Source organism: Camelus bactrianus, chromosome 20 (assembly GCF_048773025.1).
Source record: "Camelus bactrianus isolate YW-2024 breed Bactrian camel chromosome 20, ASM4877302v1, whole genome shotgun sequence".
NCBI lineage: Eukaryota > Metazoa > Chordata > Mammalia > Artiodactyla > Camelidae > Camelus > Camelus bactrianus.
In genome coordinates, this window is record NC_133558.1 from 483,823 (window position 1) to 497,637 (window position 13,815).

At 53.9% G+C, this 13,815-nt stretch overlaps 1 long non-coding RNA gene across 1 annotated transcript; it reads right to left on the reverse strand.

The window, feature by feature from the left end:
* Positions 1-598: 598 nt before the first annotated feature.
* Positions 599-7,880, reverse strand: LOC141574174 (uncharacterized). Its single transcript, XR_012500859.1, has 4 exons — positions 4,735-7,880; positions 4,355-4,447; positions 4,053-4,133; positions 599-3,299 (listed from the first exon to the last, which is right to left on the reverse strand). It is a non-coding gene; the product is annotated as an uncharacterized LOC141574174 (long non-coding RNA).
* Positions 7,881-13,815: the final 5,935 nt, after the last annotated feature.

Here is a 13,815-nt window from a genome sequence, read left to right on the forward strand (position 1 = left end):
AACCCGCTCCCGTCTCCTGCCCGGCCCCGCCTTTCCTGCAGCAAACACTTGTGTCTGCCTTGTGCTGGGAGCTCTGGTGGCCCTGGCGGAGTCGAGGTCACGGCAACACAGTTCCCATCGAGTGGAGGAGGCCCTGAGACCGAGTCCGGACCCGGTGATGAGACGCTTCTCGGGGCGGCAGGGCCCCTGTGGGCACTTCCCACGGACGGTCCGCGAGGGCAGGAGGCTTCCGCTGGCTCTTCACGACCGTGGGCACCGAGTAGCAGGAGGAAGAAACGTACCCAGGAGGGCAGAGCCCGGGGGTTCCGGGCTCGGGGGCGGGAGGCCCGGGCTGAGCCCCGAGGACCCGCGCTCACAGGTGAGAGGCTCACAGCAGCGGCTGCGGGGGGGGGGGGCAGGGTCGGGAGGGGCTCGGAAGAACAAGGGCAACCAAAGAGGGCGGTGAGGCCGAGGCTGAGGGGAGAGGGCCCGGGAAGGAGGCTGCTGGTCGCTGCGTCCTTCACACCTGAGGGACTCGGCTACTGAGACATCCGCTTCTGACTTCCAGCAGAGCTTGGAGTGTGAAGCTGAGGGTCCGAGTGAAGATTAAGGCGGAATGTTTGGAGTGCGGTAGGTTGTGGGACGCTCTGGTAAGGCTCTAGGGGGCTTGTCAGGAAAGTGAGGTGGTGAAAGCCACTAAACCCTCCGGCACCCTCACGAGGCAGCACGGGGAACGGGAGGGACTCGTGGGCCTGAAGCCGAAATAGGTCAGTTCTGCAGCTTCAAAGTCCTTCAGTCACGAAGGCCCGTGCTGTCTGCTGGACCTGAAGGCCCGAGACCCGCCTGCCGGCCCAGCGCTGGTGAGGCAGCTCGCTGCTGCTCGGCTCCGCTCCGTCTCTGGACAGAGTCGCTGGGAGATTCCTCGACGTGGCTGAGGCCCAAGCGCGGGAGGCGGCGTCTGGCTATGTGCGCACTGATGTCTACGTGTGCATATTATTTACATTATATGGCTCAGGTTTTATTAAACTGTGCACCTGAAATGGGTGGAGTTTGCAAATGTCTCCTCCCTCCCTCCATCCCTCCTTGTCTGTCTGTCTCTCTGTCTCTGTCTCCCTGTCTATCTGTCTGCTTGTCTGTCTCTGTCTCTGTCTGTCTCTGTCTGTCTGTCTCTATACCTGGTTGAGGCTCACCTCGGCTCAATGAGTCGTTCAGGACGGCCCTGAGCTCCTGAAGCAGGAGGAGCTGCCTGGGGCTCATCGCAGAGGGAAAGGAGGTTCACAGAATGTTTATCTTTCCAGAAGAGACACTGGAAGCGAGTGCAAAGTCTCCCACCTCAGACGTGGAAAAGGTTCTGTTTGGAAAATCGGAGCGTGTCCTTCAATGGAGTGAAAGGTCGGGTACACCAGCTCCCTGGTGCAGGAAAGAGACAGCGCCCCGGGTTCAGGGAGAGGCGGGCAGGTGGGGTTGGGCAGGGATTTTAGGCATAACAGTAATAAAAATGGGAGTGTGTGGGTTCCCCTTTCCTAGAAGAGTCCTTGTTCTGCTTAAAGTCAGAAAACCTGGACACTGCTTTTTATGTTTTTAGCTTTTTTCCTTCCGTCTTTTACTTTTTATTACACTTCATTTACGAGATGCCGGACTAATTCAGACTAAAAAACGCTGAGGGTCCGAGTGGCCCGGTCGGGGTTGGGGGGCTTGGAGGAGCGCTGACCCCCTCTTCTGTCCTGAGCGTCTCTTGAGAGCTTTCTTTTCTCTCTGAAGCACTTTTCTTGCATGAATGCAGTTTCTTGCTCTATAAGGGGTTTGCAAAACAAGCAGACAGAAACCCCTGAACATTCTGTGTGTGGTGGTACTTGTGCTGGGCACTTGCGTGGCATTTGTTACCCTGAAGTAGATCATTTATTCATTTACATAATGTGACCCAACAAGGCAACAACCCTCACAGACGAGTGGTCCTACGTCTCGGGACCCCCAGGGCTCGGGGGAGGGGGCTCCCGGGCCCACAGGCCTGCAGGTCACACGGGGTTGTCTGCTGTTCACCCTAAGGGAGCAGCGGGTCTGTGTCCCGCCGGCGCCCCACCCCGACCCGCCGCATCCCGCACCTCTCTCTCCTGCTTTTAAGGGGTGACCACGCGGGCTCCTTTTGCAAAGACGAGGACAGAAGTAATCAGGAGCAGAAATGGTCCTAGGCTTTCTCTAAAGAAGAGAATGGCCGAACAGTTTGCGACGGTGGTGAACAGAAAAGGACTAAAACACTGCGGACTTAAGCTCATTTTGGGTAAGAGTAATTTAGTGAGCGCAGGGGCTTCTCTCCACATTCTCTGTGACACATTTTTGTAGCTTAATGGCAGAAACCACTATGTGGTTACAGAGTTACTTTCGGGGCCTCTGGCTGGACTTGTTAAAATGCGTGATCATGAGGCGAAACTTCACTGTGATGAAGCTTTTAAATGTGATCAGTTGCTTTAGGGGCATAAACCCCAATGGAAGCTTTCCAGGTATTTAATATTCGTTTCCAGTTCTAACGTCCCTCACAGGAAGGTCAAGGAGAAGTAGGCACTTTAAGCTCTTTAGCAAGTCTATTAGGGGATGATGAGTTGGGAAAAACAGCAAACACAGGATTGCAGAAATCCCAAGAATTTGCCAAGGAGACCCCAGCAAGCAACGTTCTGTGAGCCAGGAAGGTGCCCCAGACTCACACGAGCCCCCACCCCACCCTGGTACCCACAGGGACTGCCTGGAGGGGGGATCCGGTTGGACTCAGAGCTGGGGAGACTCATGGCATGTCCTGCCGGGGACGGGGGCAGGCCAGCACCGCCTGGGGACCCCGCGCTGCCAGCAGGTCCCGGAAAGGGTGTCAGGGGCCCACTCCTCTGCTGTGGGCGGGGCCCTGCCCTCCGCACTCAGCGTGAAGACATTTACTGACGCGCTCAGCGCCGAGCTGGTCCTGAGAGCTTGTGAGCATCAACACATGCTCGACTTGCCAGAAGTTTCCCCTTTTGTTGGCTGGAGGAGGTGCCAGGGCAGGATTGATTTAAGAAGCTAAATCAAACCAGAGAAACCACACCTCCCCGGTGAGCAGGGTCGCGTCACCAGTGGTGAGTCAGGTCAAGACCACGGCCCGTTGATCCAGCATGACGAGAGGGACCCCTCCTCCTCAGCCCAGCCGGGTCGCGAGAAAATAAGACAAGCCCGCGGAGAAGCATCCAGAGAAAGCCTGGCCAGCACCCTCAGAAGTTCAGGGCTGTCGAGCGGAGCGACTCCTGAGACAGTCACAGCCCAGAGGAGGCAGGGACCTGCGGTGTGACTCCTGGTGGGGTCTGGGGACAGAGAAAGGACATCAGGTAAAAACTAAGGAGTCTGACCCGAGTATGGGCTTAATACTAGTGTGTCGGCAGCGGTCCGTCGATAGTGACAGACAAAGCTACGTGAGACCTTTATAGAGAGTTGCTTGTACTGTTTTCACAGGCTTTCCATAAATCTAAAACTGCTGTAAAATAAGGTGTTATTTTAGGGAAGAAAATAGAAACAGGTAAATCTGGAGAAGGGAGAACAAGGCAGAGTGAGCGACAGCAGCCTGCATTTATGGAGATGCACCCTGCGCCCTGCACCTTGTGCCTTGAGCCCTGAGCCCTGAGTGGCACCGTGTAAGGGCTTTATGGAAAGGGGTCCTCCCCATCCATGGGTGTTCTATGGGGCAGGTGTGGCGGGGGTCCCAGGCCCTTGCTGGCAGCACCGGCCTGACAACGCACACACATTGGAGCTGAAATCGTAGGCAAATGTAAATGAATCTTAAGCAAGTTTATATGATAATGAAAAACAAATGAGAAACTCCTGGAAAAGTGATGGAGGTATTTTACACACAGCGACCTAGACAGCATCTCGCCCAAGCGCAGCATCTCGCCCAAGCGCAGCAGACACAGTGAGTCCTAGGGAAACCTCAGAGTCCCTGTCAGGGTCGGGCGGAGGCCAGGCCCCAGTGACCGCCCCATGTCACGATGACCTGAGGTCCAGGCCAGAGTGTGTGTCTCAAGAAATGGAAGAAACACACCTGATGTCATTCCCTGACTCACTTAATTTGCTGATGAGCAGATCAGAATCGAAAACACGGTGCAATCCCCATGTATCGCCAACTTCAGCCAGAAACTGAAGAGCTAACAGGAGGCAAATCCCACCAACAAGCACATCAAAAGAGGTAACGCCTCTACACTGCGTGCACCCGAGCCCACGGGCAGCACCCCCGAGCCCACGGGCAGCACCCCCGAGCCCACGCGCAGCACCCTTGAGCCCACAGGCAGCTCCCCCGAGCCCACGGGCAGCACCCCTGAGCGGGAATGCAAAGCTGAGTGAGCGCGGAGCTCGGAGTCCACGTTACCGCCTGGAAGTCGCTGTGGAAACACACAGGATCTCCCTCCAGTCGGTCAGCAGGTTTGACGCAGTTTCAGGAGCAGGACATAACTGGCTCGTCCTAAAATAAATGTGGCAGAGCAGAAGAGCAGGCAGGCTGACAGTTTTGAGCCGTAGTAAGTGGGCGTTGTCTCGGGGGGGGGGTCCAGACTTGGGAGGAAGCTGTCCTGGCACAGGGATGGGCAAAACCAAGGGAACAGGGCCAGAACCGCGTCCAGAGGCACACAGACCCTGTTGTGACGGGCGTGGGGTTACAGGGCAGCGGGCGAGACCATGGATTTCTAGGCCACGGTGCGGGGAGCCTGGCTTTCCCTGTAGGAAATAATAACGTCAGATTTTCTCACCCACCCGTAGGATGTGCTCCCTGTGTAGTCAGGGCCTCGGTGTGAAAGGCAGACAGTAGAAGTGCAGAAGCGTCAGTGGCTCTTCAGACGGTACTTGCCAGGGAGAGATTTCTCACACAAGACGAGAACAGCAGAAACCGGGAGGAAATGTTGGTAAATTGATTATATTAAAAATTCAACCTCTACGTGAGTGACTCTCTAAGCAAAGTGTGAACAGAAGCCACAAGGGGTCAAAGTTATTTATAATAAATGAAACTGACAATACCCAGAATATTAAAAAATTCTCAAAGAGACAAGAGAAAGAAAACAGATACAGTAGAACAAGGACAAAAGATATAAAAAGGGAGCGAAAAGTCCCCGCGGCCAGCGGACAGGTGAGAAGGTGCTCACCGTTGTGAGGTGAGGCAGCGCTTCGGGGAAGCCAGCCTGGCGGCGTCCGAGGGCGGGGGCACGGGGGCCGTGGGTGCGGAGGAGCGGGAATCGGGGTGTGGACGTTGTCAGGTCAGCGTGAAGGGGGGGCTCTGACATCACTTGGGCCACACCTGGAAGGCTGCGTTCCAAGTCCCCCAAAGGCAGACGTCCACGTCCAGGCGATGCCGTGGGGAGACCCTTGGTCCCGCCCCCAGAGAGGAGTCCGAGCGCGGGCGAGCCCGGCGCTTTGCGGGAGGGGACCGGGGGCCGCAGTTCTGAAACAGCCCAGCAGTTACAGCAGATGGACTGGATCTGCACATATCAGCATGGCTACACCTTACATTTTCCAAAGCCAGCCGTGAAACGTTACACGCCGTGCACTCTGCTTACGTGGTGTCAGGAAGAGGTGGTGGGGACAGAGGCTCGGTCTCTGTTTACCTGTCGGTCAGGCTTCATTTTTAAAAAGGCAGCAGCAATACAGTGAGGTGTAAGCTCCGTTCAGCCTCAGCGGACAGACAGCAGTTTAGCCGTCGTGCAACTCACCCCTGAGCGCGTTAGGATGTTTGTCCTCCCAGTAAAACAGCCTCCGGCTTAACTAGGAGACCAGTGTCTCAGGGAAGTCAGCACGTCCGTTTCTAGCACCCAGTCCGCACTCGACTCTCTCTGGCTGTTTCGAGGATGGTTTTATGGTTGTCGGCTGTTTTTTAAGCAAGGATCCAGTCCAGGTTCCACACTGCACTTCGTTGTGCTCCTTCAGTCTTTTTTTAAATAGAAACCAACACTGTCCACACATGCAAACCTGAATATTCTAGTAGACACAGTAAAAACTGAAAAGTAATGGTTGAAATCAGTCTTTTTAAAAAACATTTTTTAACGGAGGTGCTGGGGCTCGAACCCGGGACCTCGTGCCTGCCGCGCACACACTCTTGCACTGAGCTACAACCCCCCAGTTGAAATCACTCTTAATCATTTATTTATTTACGTGACTTACATCACCCCGTCTAAATCATGATGCTGTCAGCATGTAACACATGTAAACATTTTTTAAATTACCATGTACTTTTTTCCTGCTAAGTCTCCACAGTTTGGTGTGGACTTTCCCTTTGCTGTGGGGCCCAGTCCCCCCGGCCACGTTGCGTGCTCAGGAGCGGTGCGTGGAAAGTGGCGACCAGCGTGGACCCATCCCGCCGGAACCCCTGACTTTCAGTGGTGTCTATTTTCAGCACTGCACTTTTCAAAACAAATTCAAGGTTCCCTTCAGTTGGACGACCCCAAATCAGACTTCAGTTTCAGGGTCCGAGGAAGCCTTGCACTGCCCTGGCCGTCAGCGACAGGGCCCCGGCGGTGAGAGAGCTTTATCTCAGCTTCCCAGCCTCCTCTGGACGGCCCTCTGCTTCAGATCACGCGATAAGATCACGGCAAACACAGGGGAAAGGGTCTTGCTGCTTCTCAAAGTCCGAGCCCTAACTAGGCACAGTGCACAAAGAGCAAGTTTATTAAGCGACTGATAGTTTTTTTAAAGAAAAGCAAATTAGGAAACTTGAGGGCCTCATAATACTTGCTAAATAAACAGGTTTTTAACAGAGGGAGCTCTGGCCTGGGAACGCGGGAAGGACGCTGGCGCCTTTGTACTCGGCTCTTGGCGTCCGTTCGCCGTCCACTCGTCCAGCGTGTAATTAGGGCGAACAAACTCCAGGGCCCCGGCGTAAACGGGTGGACATGCAGATCCTGCTCCTGCTGGGATGTCGGGGGAGAGGCGGAGCATAAGCCCGGTAACGTGCGTCTGTGCAGGAGGGGCACAGGGAGATTAAAGCAGGAGGGGCGCCCCGTCCTGCCTCTTTGCCCAGCCTGCACAGTCTGACGACAAGTGTAAATCACGAAGGCAGCTGCTGGTCGGATGACGAGGAGGGAGGAAAACCCTCCTCAAATCACGGAAGAGACACAGCATCAAACGTGCTCCTGGGTGCGGGGCCGCGGGCGTGAGAGGACTGTCAGCAAAAGTAAATCACTCCCTTCACTGCAGCGGCTCGGCTCCTGCTAACGCAGCCCGCAGCCCGGCGCCACCAACAATAAAAGGAATCCAATTTTTTTAAGGTGGAGATGGGGAATCTTTACTTAATGTTAATTTTAATTACTTAATGTTAAATTTAATTTTAATGTTAATTTTAATCTTAATGTTAATTTTCCACAGACCATTTCATTTTATGGCATTTAGGCACCGGATATTCTCAATTGATTCAGCAAATAGTGAATGAGAATTTGCCAATGTTTGGCCAGCAAACAGTCAGCAGTCTGGCGGTCAGTGCTGCCAACTCCCACAGGAGACGTGGGGCTAAGCCAGGGGGCGGGGGGCGCAGGGCGTCAACTGCCCCTTCTCTTTCTTTCTGATTCCAAAGTGGCATCATTGTGATCACGGAACAAAAAGTGACCTCCGCAGGCGCCAGTGAGCTCGCCCCAGTCCAGCTACAGGCTGCGCGTCCGGCCGCTCCGGCCGACGTGCGTGTTTGTCCCGTTGGGGACCCCCGGGCGGGGCTGGACCCCACCGGCCGCCCACCCGCCTGCGCCCTGGGCGTCTCTCCATCGCACTGCCTGAGTCCCTCGCTTCCCCCCAGTAAGTGCGTTTTGCTTTTTCCCTCCTCCTCCTGTCGTGCAGATATGCACTTACACCCCACTCTGATTATTTAAAAATTGTATTTCTGTTCACGAAAGTAGTTGTGTTTTGGGGAGAAGATACAATGTATAAAATATAAAGAAGGAATGAAAATTACCCATAACTCTACCACCTCCTAGCAATTTCTCTAGACTTTGCTGACATGATTGCGTAACACCACATGTCACTACGTAGTAATCCGGTGCAGTGGGCAGCTGCACCAGCCGATCTTTCCTCACGCGGGCGCCCCGGGGTATGAGGCACTCCTCACGAAGCGCGATTTGGGGCTCGGTGGGACGTCTTACTGAAGGTGCCGTTTAACTCGTCCTGTTGTTGAGCTGTCTCCCTGGTTTCTGACGTTTAGCTCTTAAAATGTTTCCGAAGGAAATCGCAGTCCCAGCCACAGTTTGGCTGTTCTCGTGGGTAAACTTCTTGCGTGTGAAACTCCTGGAAGGCTCCTGATGCACCTTGAACGTCTCTTTCCAGGAACCTGTGCTAGACTGTGGCCCAAGCGTTCTGGGGTGGTGTGTTTTCACTACACGACATCCTTCCCAGCACCGGGCAAGGAAACGCGAAACCCAGCAGAGTCGTCGCTTTCGCTTGCTTTTCAGCTGCTCCCGTGGCTGCGGCCGCTTCTGGCCGGGCGTCCGGCTGACACCTGGCTCTTCCCCAGATGCCCTCGCGGCTGCATTGCTCCCGAGGAGGATCACCTTTCCCTTCTCCTCAAAACGTGCTTTATCCTCCGCCTTCCCTGCCCCAGCCGTCAGCGTTCCCCCACCTCGGTTCCCTGAGTAGGAACTTCAGGGTCGCCCTGACTGCTCCCCACCCTCCGCCACCGACGGCTGGTCTCCCACCAAAGCGTCTCTGATCACGCACCTGCCACTGCCACCTCCCTGGTCCAGCCTGCCTGAGTTCCATCACCTTCTCACGTCTCCTGCTTAGAATCCTCAATGTAACTGAAAATTAGGTACAACTATGAGATTCTCCTGTTCATATTCTAGTCTCAGAATTCTTGTCAGCGTACCACGGAGTCCCCCTCCTCATGTCCATTCACCGCCGCCAGGCATATCGACCACCCCTGCCCTTACACTGTGTCCCCTCCTTTGCCCTCGATGGGGTTCCCTTTCCCTTTCCTCACTGGGAGATCACTTTTCAGTATTCAGTTCAAATGTCACTTCTTCCCACGGCCGACCCGACTCCTCAGACCACAAGAACCCTTAGCTAAGTTCCCTCAGCTAAGTTCCCTCTGTGTGGTGCCTTCCGGCTTGTGTCTGCTTATGTGTTCTGTGATCCTCTTCTCCCTGGAGCTCCTGCAGGCTGGTAACTCTGTCCCTTGCACCAACTGAGAGACAGAGACAGAGAGAGAGAGACACAGAGACAGAGACAGAGAGACGGGGGGCATGTGCAGAGTGTGTTTCTATGTCTATTTGTTGTGTGTTCTGTACACTCTATTTTTTTTTTTTTTTAAGGGAGGTGCTGGGGATTGAACCTGGGACCTTGTGTGCGCTGAGCTTGTGCTCTGCCGCTGAGCCACACCCTCCCTTGTGCATTCTTGGGTTACCTCCGTCTGTACGATATTGTCTTCACCCGCCGGGCATGTGATTCCGTGTTCTGGGCTCTGTGTGCATTCACTGACCTTAGTTTAAACCTATCTGCAAGATTTAATTTACTCCAAAGCATATTTAGATTGTCTTAAGAATTGTATCAGCTCCATTTCTGACCCACTGCTTGGAAGTGAGCACTTTAATAACCAGGGATGTCAGAGGCCTGCAAAGCTCCATCCGGAGGACCCCAGACTGGGAACCACAGCTGCTTATAATTCATGGTCAGTGGACTGGATATTTTGCCTTGTCCTTAAGGAGATTCAACACTTAAAAACAAGCAATGAAGTCACGAGAAACTGGAAAGATCCAGAGGTGGCAGCAGACAGCGACTTCTGGGGCAATAACAAAGGTTACAGATTGATCGGGGGAGTAGTTTCCGTGACCTTTGCAGGGCATTATGTGGTCTCTGAAGAAGGATCACTCCATGGGCAAGTCAGCTGTTTTCCGTACGCTGGGTGGCTGTGGTTTTCCCATGAACTTGAACTTGCTTTGCAAATGCCAACTGTATCAGCTTTTCTTCCCCTTCCTCCCCCTTTGATCACAACCCCAAGAGTTCTAGATGGAAATGCTAATATGAAAGGTTTAACGGCTCTGCAACAGGAAAACCAGCCCGGAATATTTTCCTGTGGCCAGAGTTTCCTCTTTTATCCCCAGTTGCCCCGAGGTTTCGGATCTCAGCTTGCGGTTTACTGCAGAGCTGGGAGGGCCGTCATCGGCTTTAACTCTGGGGAGCAGATCAATGGCTTCCTGGATACTAATGTCCTTTCTTAGATTAATACTCGAAACGTATGAGCCCCCCCTTATCAGATAACTTGAACAAACAGCCTCTCTGTGCGTTAATTACTATGGAGGGTTAATGTTATTTATAAAATGAAATCAATATAATCTCTATTGCTAATTAACTGACATGTTCTGGGCTCAGTTCTGTTTTATCTTCCAATTAAGTTCTATTATTTTTTCTTATTGGCCCTTGAAAAAGAGCTGCGGAAACAAACTTAATGGCTCTGAAAATGTCCGCGTCGACAAAACGCCTTAATGGAAAACCCTATACGTTTGAATCTGGAAAGGAACCCAGTGTTCAGTTACTGGAAATTGCAAGACAGTTTATCATCATCTCTCTACCCCTTCACTCTCCACTTTCTAAAAAAGTGAGTGGCTTAATGTAAAGTTCAGATAGAGGCTTCCTCTCAGTTCATTTCATTCTCTGAATAAAATCAAAGGCCTCTCGGAACTTCTGTCACTGCTGGTGCACGTGGGGCCAGCGGGAAGGCCAGCCCTCCTCGGTGGGGAAGGACCCTCCAGGACGGCCTCGCCGCCGGAGCCTGGCTGTCCAGAGGGTCCGCTCCAGCCCAGCCTCCTTTCCTGTCTTCCAGGCTCCTGGCTGGCTGAGCAATGGTCCCCGATGCCCGCATCCTACTCCCTAGACCCTGAGACTTGGCACCTGACGTCACAGGCGGGTGTTGTGAGGGGTTTGAGTTGGGGACATGATCCTGGATTATCCGGGTGGGCCCTGAATCCAGTCACAGGGTCGAAATAAGAGGGAGAGGAGGGTCAGAGAGAGGAGAGGCAAGCACACTGAAGGGAGGTCGGGGCGGCACAGAAGAGCCTTGATTCTGACCCCGTGAGATAATAGATGTGGGCAGTTCCAAGCTACCACGTCGAGGTGATTTGTTCCAGCAGCGGCAGAGAGCTAACACGGCAGGTGACTGACCTGTCGCTGGAGCCGTCTGGGCCTCAAAGGGCTGCCCGTGCGGCGCCTTGACAGAGATGACGGACCAGGGGAAGGTGACAAAGGTGCTTTCAACAACCTGGCCCGCAGTTTCTAAGACGCGGCGGAAGCCCTGCCCCAGGGAGCCCTGGAGGGCAACCCAGAGCGCGCTGCTCCTCGGGGCTTCCGCAGAAGCTGCCCGCCTGCGGCAGGCGGGGAGGGTGGACTTTCAGAGTCAGTGTACTGCTCCCTAACCAGGCCTGCTGGTCTCTTCCGGGAACGCGGTTTGGCCTTTCGGAGGAAGTAAAGAGGCGTGATTTTCTGGTGACTGTTTTGCTCGCCGTTTTTACTTTTCTTAGGTGAATATGTTTTGCTTTGCCTACAAGCTGACCAACCCCCCCCGCAGCCCGCTCCTCTGCTCCTCTGCGGGCTCGCACACTCACAGCCTCCCGTCAGTCGTCCACCTTCCCTGCAGCAAGTCCCTCGTGAGTTCTCTCCTGTCGACCTCAGAAGAAACGGTCCTGTGGTCTCGCTGCGTTTACGCCCCGCAACCTTTCCCGCTGAACGACAGCTGACGGCGTTTTCTGCCATGATCGCCGGGCGGGAGGAGCTGCACAGGTGTGCGGGCGCCATGGCGAGTCTGGAGGGGAGATTGGGCCCCCTGCGTGCACTGTCCTCAGCCGGGGTCAGCCTGCCAACCGTGGAACAGCCCCGAGAAACCAGCCCCCGCTCCCAGACACCTGAGGTGTCCGGGAATGTCTGCATTCATCCCCCCAGGCGCCAGCCTGACGATGCCCCACTGGGAACGCCGTCCCCTGTGCCCCGGATGGAGATGCTTGTCGACTCCCCACGCGGCTGGGCGCAGGGCTGTGCGGGCTGGTCTGCTCGGGCGGGTGTGCTTTTGTCGTGTGTATGGTTGTGCTGTGTGTTTCTTCAGTATGAAAATCACTCTCGAGCTCACTGTGTTCATTAGTGATTAATAGCCGCCCCGCCTACTGGCTGCGTCAAGTGTCGTCGGGGACGCGTCACGGCTCACCTCTCCATCCTGCTCGCGACACAAATGTCATTATTTTCTGTTGCCTGGGCTGGAGGACTGGGGCTCAGGCCCCAGTGACACTGGAAGTTACAGAGGTGGGTTTTGAACCCAAGTCTGTGCAGAGTGACGCCAGTGTCTGGCCCCGCCGTTCAGTGCCTCTTACAGAGGAGTCCTTGCTCCTGAAGATGCCGGGCGTGGGGTTCTTGTGTCACCCAAGGAATAATTTCCTCTGCTTACTGCTCTTCCGAACAGCAAGGTGGTCACAGAACTGACGGGGCTTCTCGCTGAGACGCAGTGATCTCCAGAACGTAACAGTTCACAATGTGTATCCGTATCCAGAGAGAACCGAGTACTCTGTGCTCAAACCACACTCAGCCCAAGACTGCTACCAGCACGTGCCGGAGGTTTCAGAGTTTCACCGAAAGACTTTCTACTGGAAACAGACAGGAGGGGCGAGTAAGAACCGAGTCGGTCTCCGGTTCCGAGCAGCCCGTAACCACGGAGCCGTCCCTCTGGGGAGGAGGGAGGCTGTGGACCAGACGGGGTGGGCGGCCTCTGCACCGGTGGCCGATGCTCTCCGTAGACAGCTGCCTTCTTCGTGGGGCCCAGGAGCACCGCCCTCCCGGGGCACCATTTTCTGAGTAAAACACAAACGAGGCGCATCCTGCACAAACACTGTTTCTAAAATTGCTCTGTTCGTGTTATTTGTTTCATCACAGTCTCTAAATTTTCCGTGCAGACTCGACGGTGCCGAGCTCTTCTCCAGGCTGGGTCTTAAGATGTGGATCAGAAGCACCTGGCTGATGTGCACAATTTTAGAAATTACTTCCCACCAAATTGTGGCGGCCCTAAAACCTGCAGCTTTCACAGAATCTCATACCAAGCGCTCTGATCAGATGCTTCCTCGTCTGGTCCCCCTGTGTTTGTGTGAAAGACGAGTGACAGAAACATTGTCTCCAACACGTTATTTCCATTATTAGACTGTTAGCAGCATGTTGTGTTTCTGAATATGGTCATACTCTGAAGCAATAATTTGACAGAAGATTCAGACTGTGCTTGGTTATTATAAATGTCCCTCAATCTACTCTCTGTTTCCAGAATGAATTTTTAAAAAATGAATCAATAGTTGTAAGAGTTGGTGTGATGTCTATTTCTTGTCTGTTTTTAGAGCAGGTGGCTGAGCTCGAGCTGGGGTGTCCAGCACAGAAGCACCGCACCACACGTGGCTGTCGACCCTTAATGGTGTCTGGCCGGACTGAGAAATGCTGTGAGTGTAAAACACAGACCAGATTTTGGTGTAGAACGTACCCACAGGTTTCACATCGAGTGTATGCTGAAGTGACAGCGTTGTGGGTATGTCGGGTTAAATACAACATGTTATTAGCATCGGTTTTACTTTTTTCCTTTACTTTCCAAAAAAAGTGACAATTAGAAAAAAATCGCAGGGCCTTGAATTTCTGCTTTTGTTCTATTTCTATTAAACACAGACAATCTGGGGTCTCCCAGCTCACAGAAGCCCCTTTGTGGTTGTTCAACCTTCTGAAAAAGGCAGAGGGATTCTTTTAGCCCAGTTTGACTCGAGAATTCAGCGGCACCACCAGTTACTAGGTTGTCGCCCTGAGCTGTAAGCCGTAGCCTGACGGCAGAAAGCACGTGATCCACCTTCGAAACGGGGC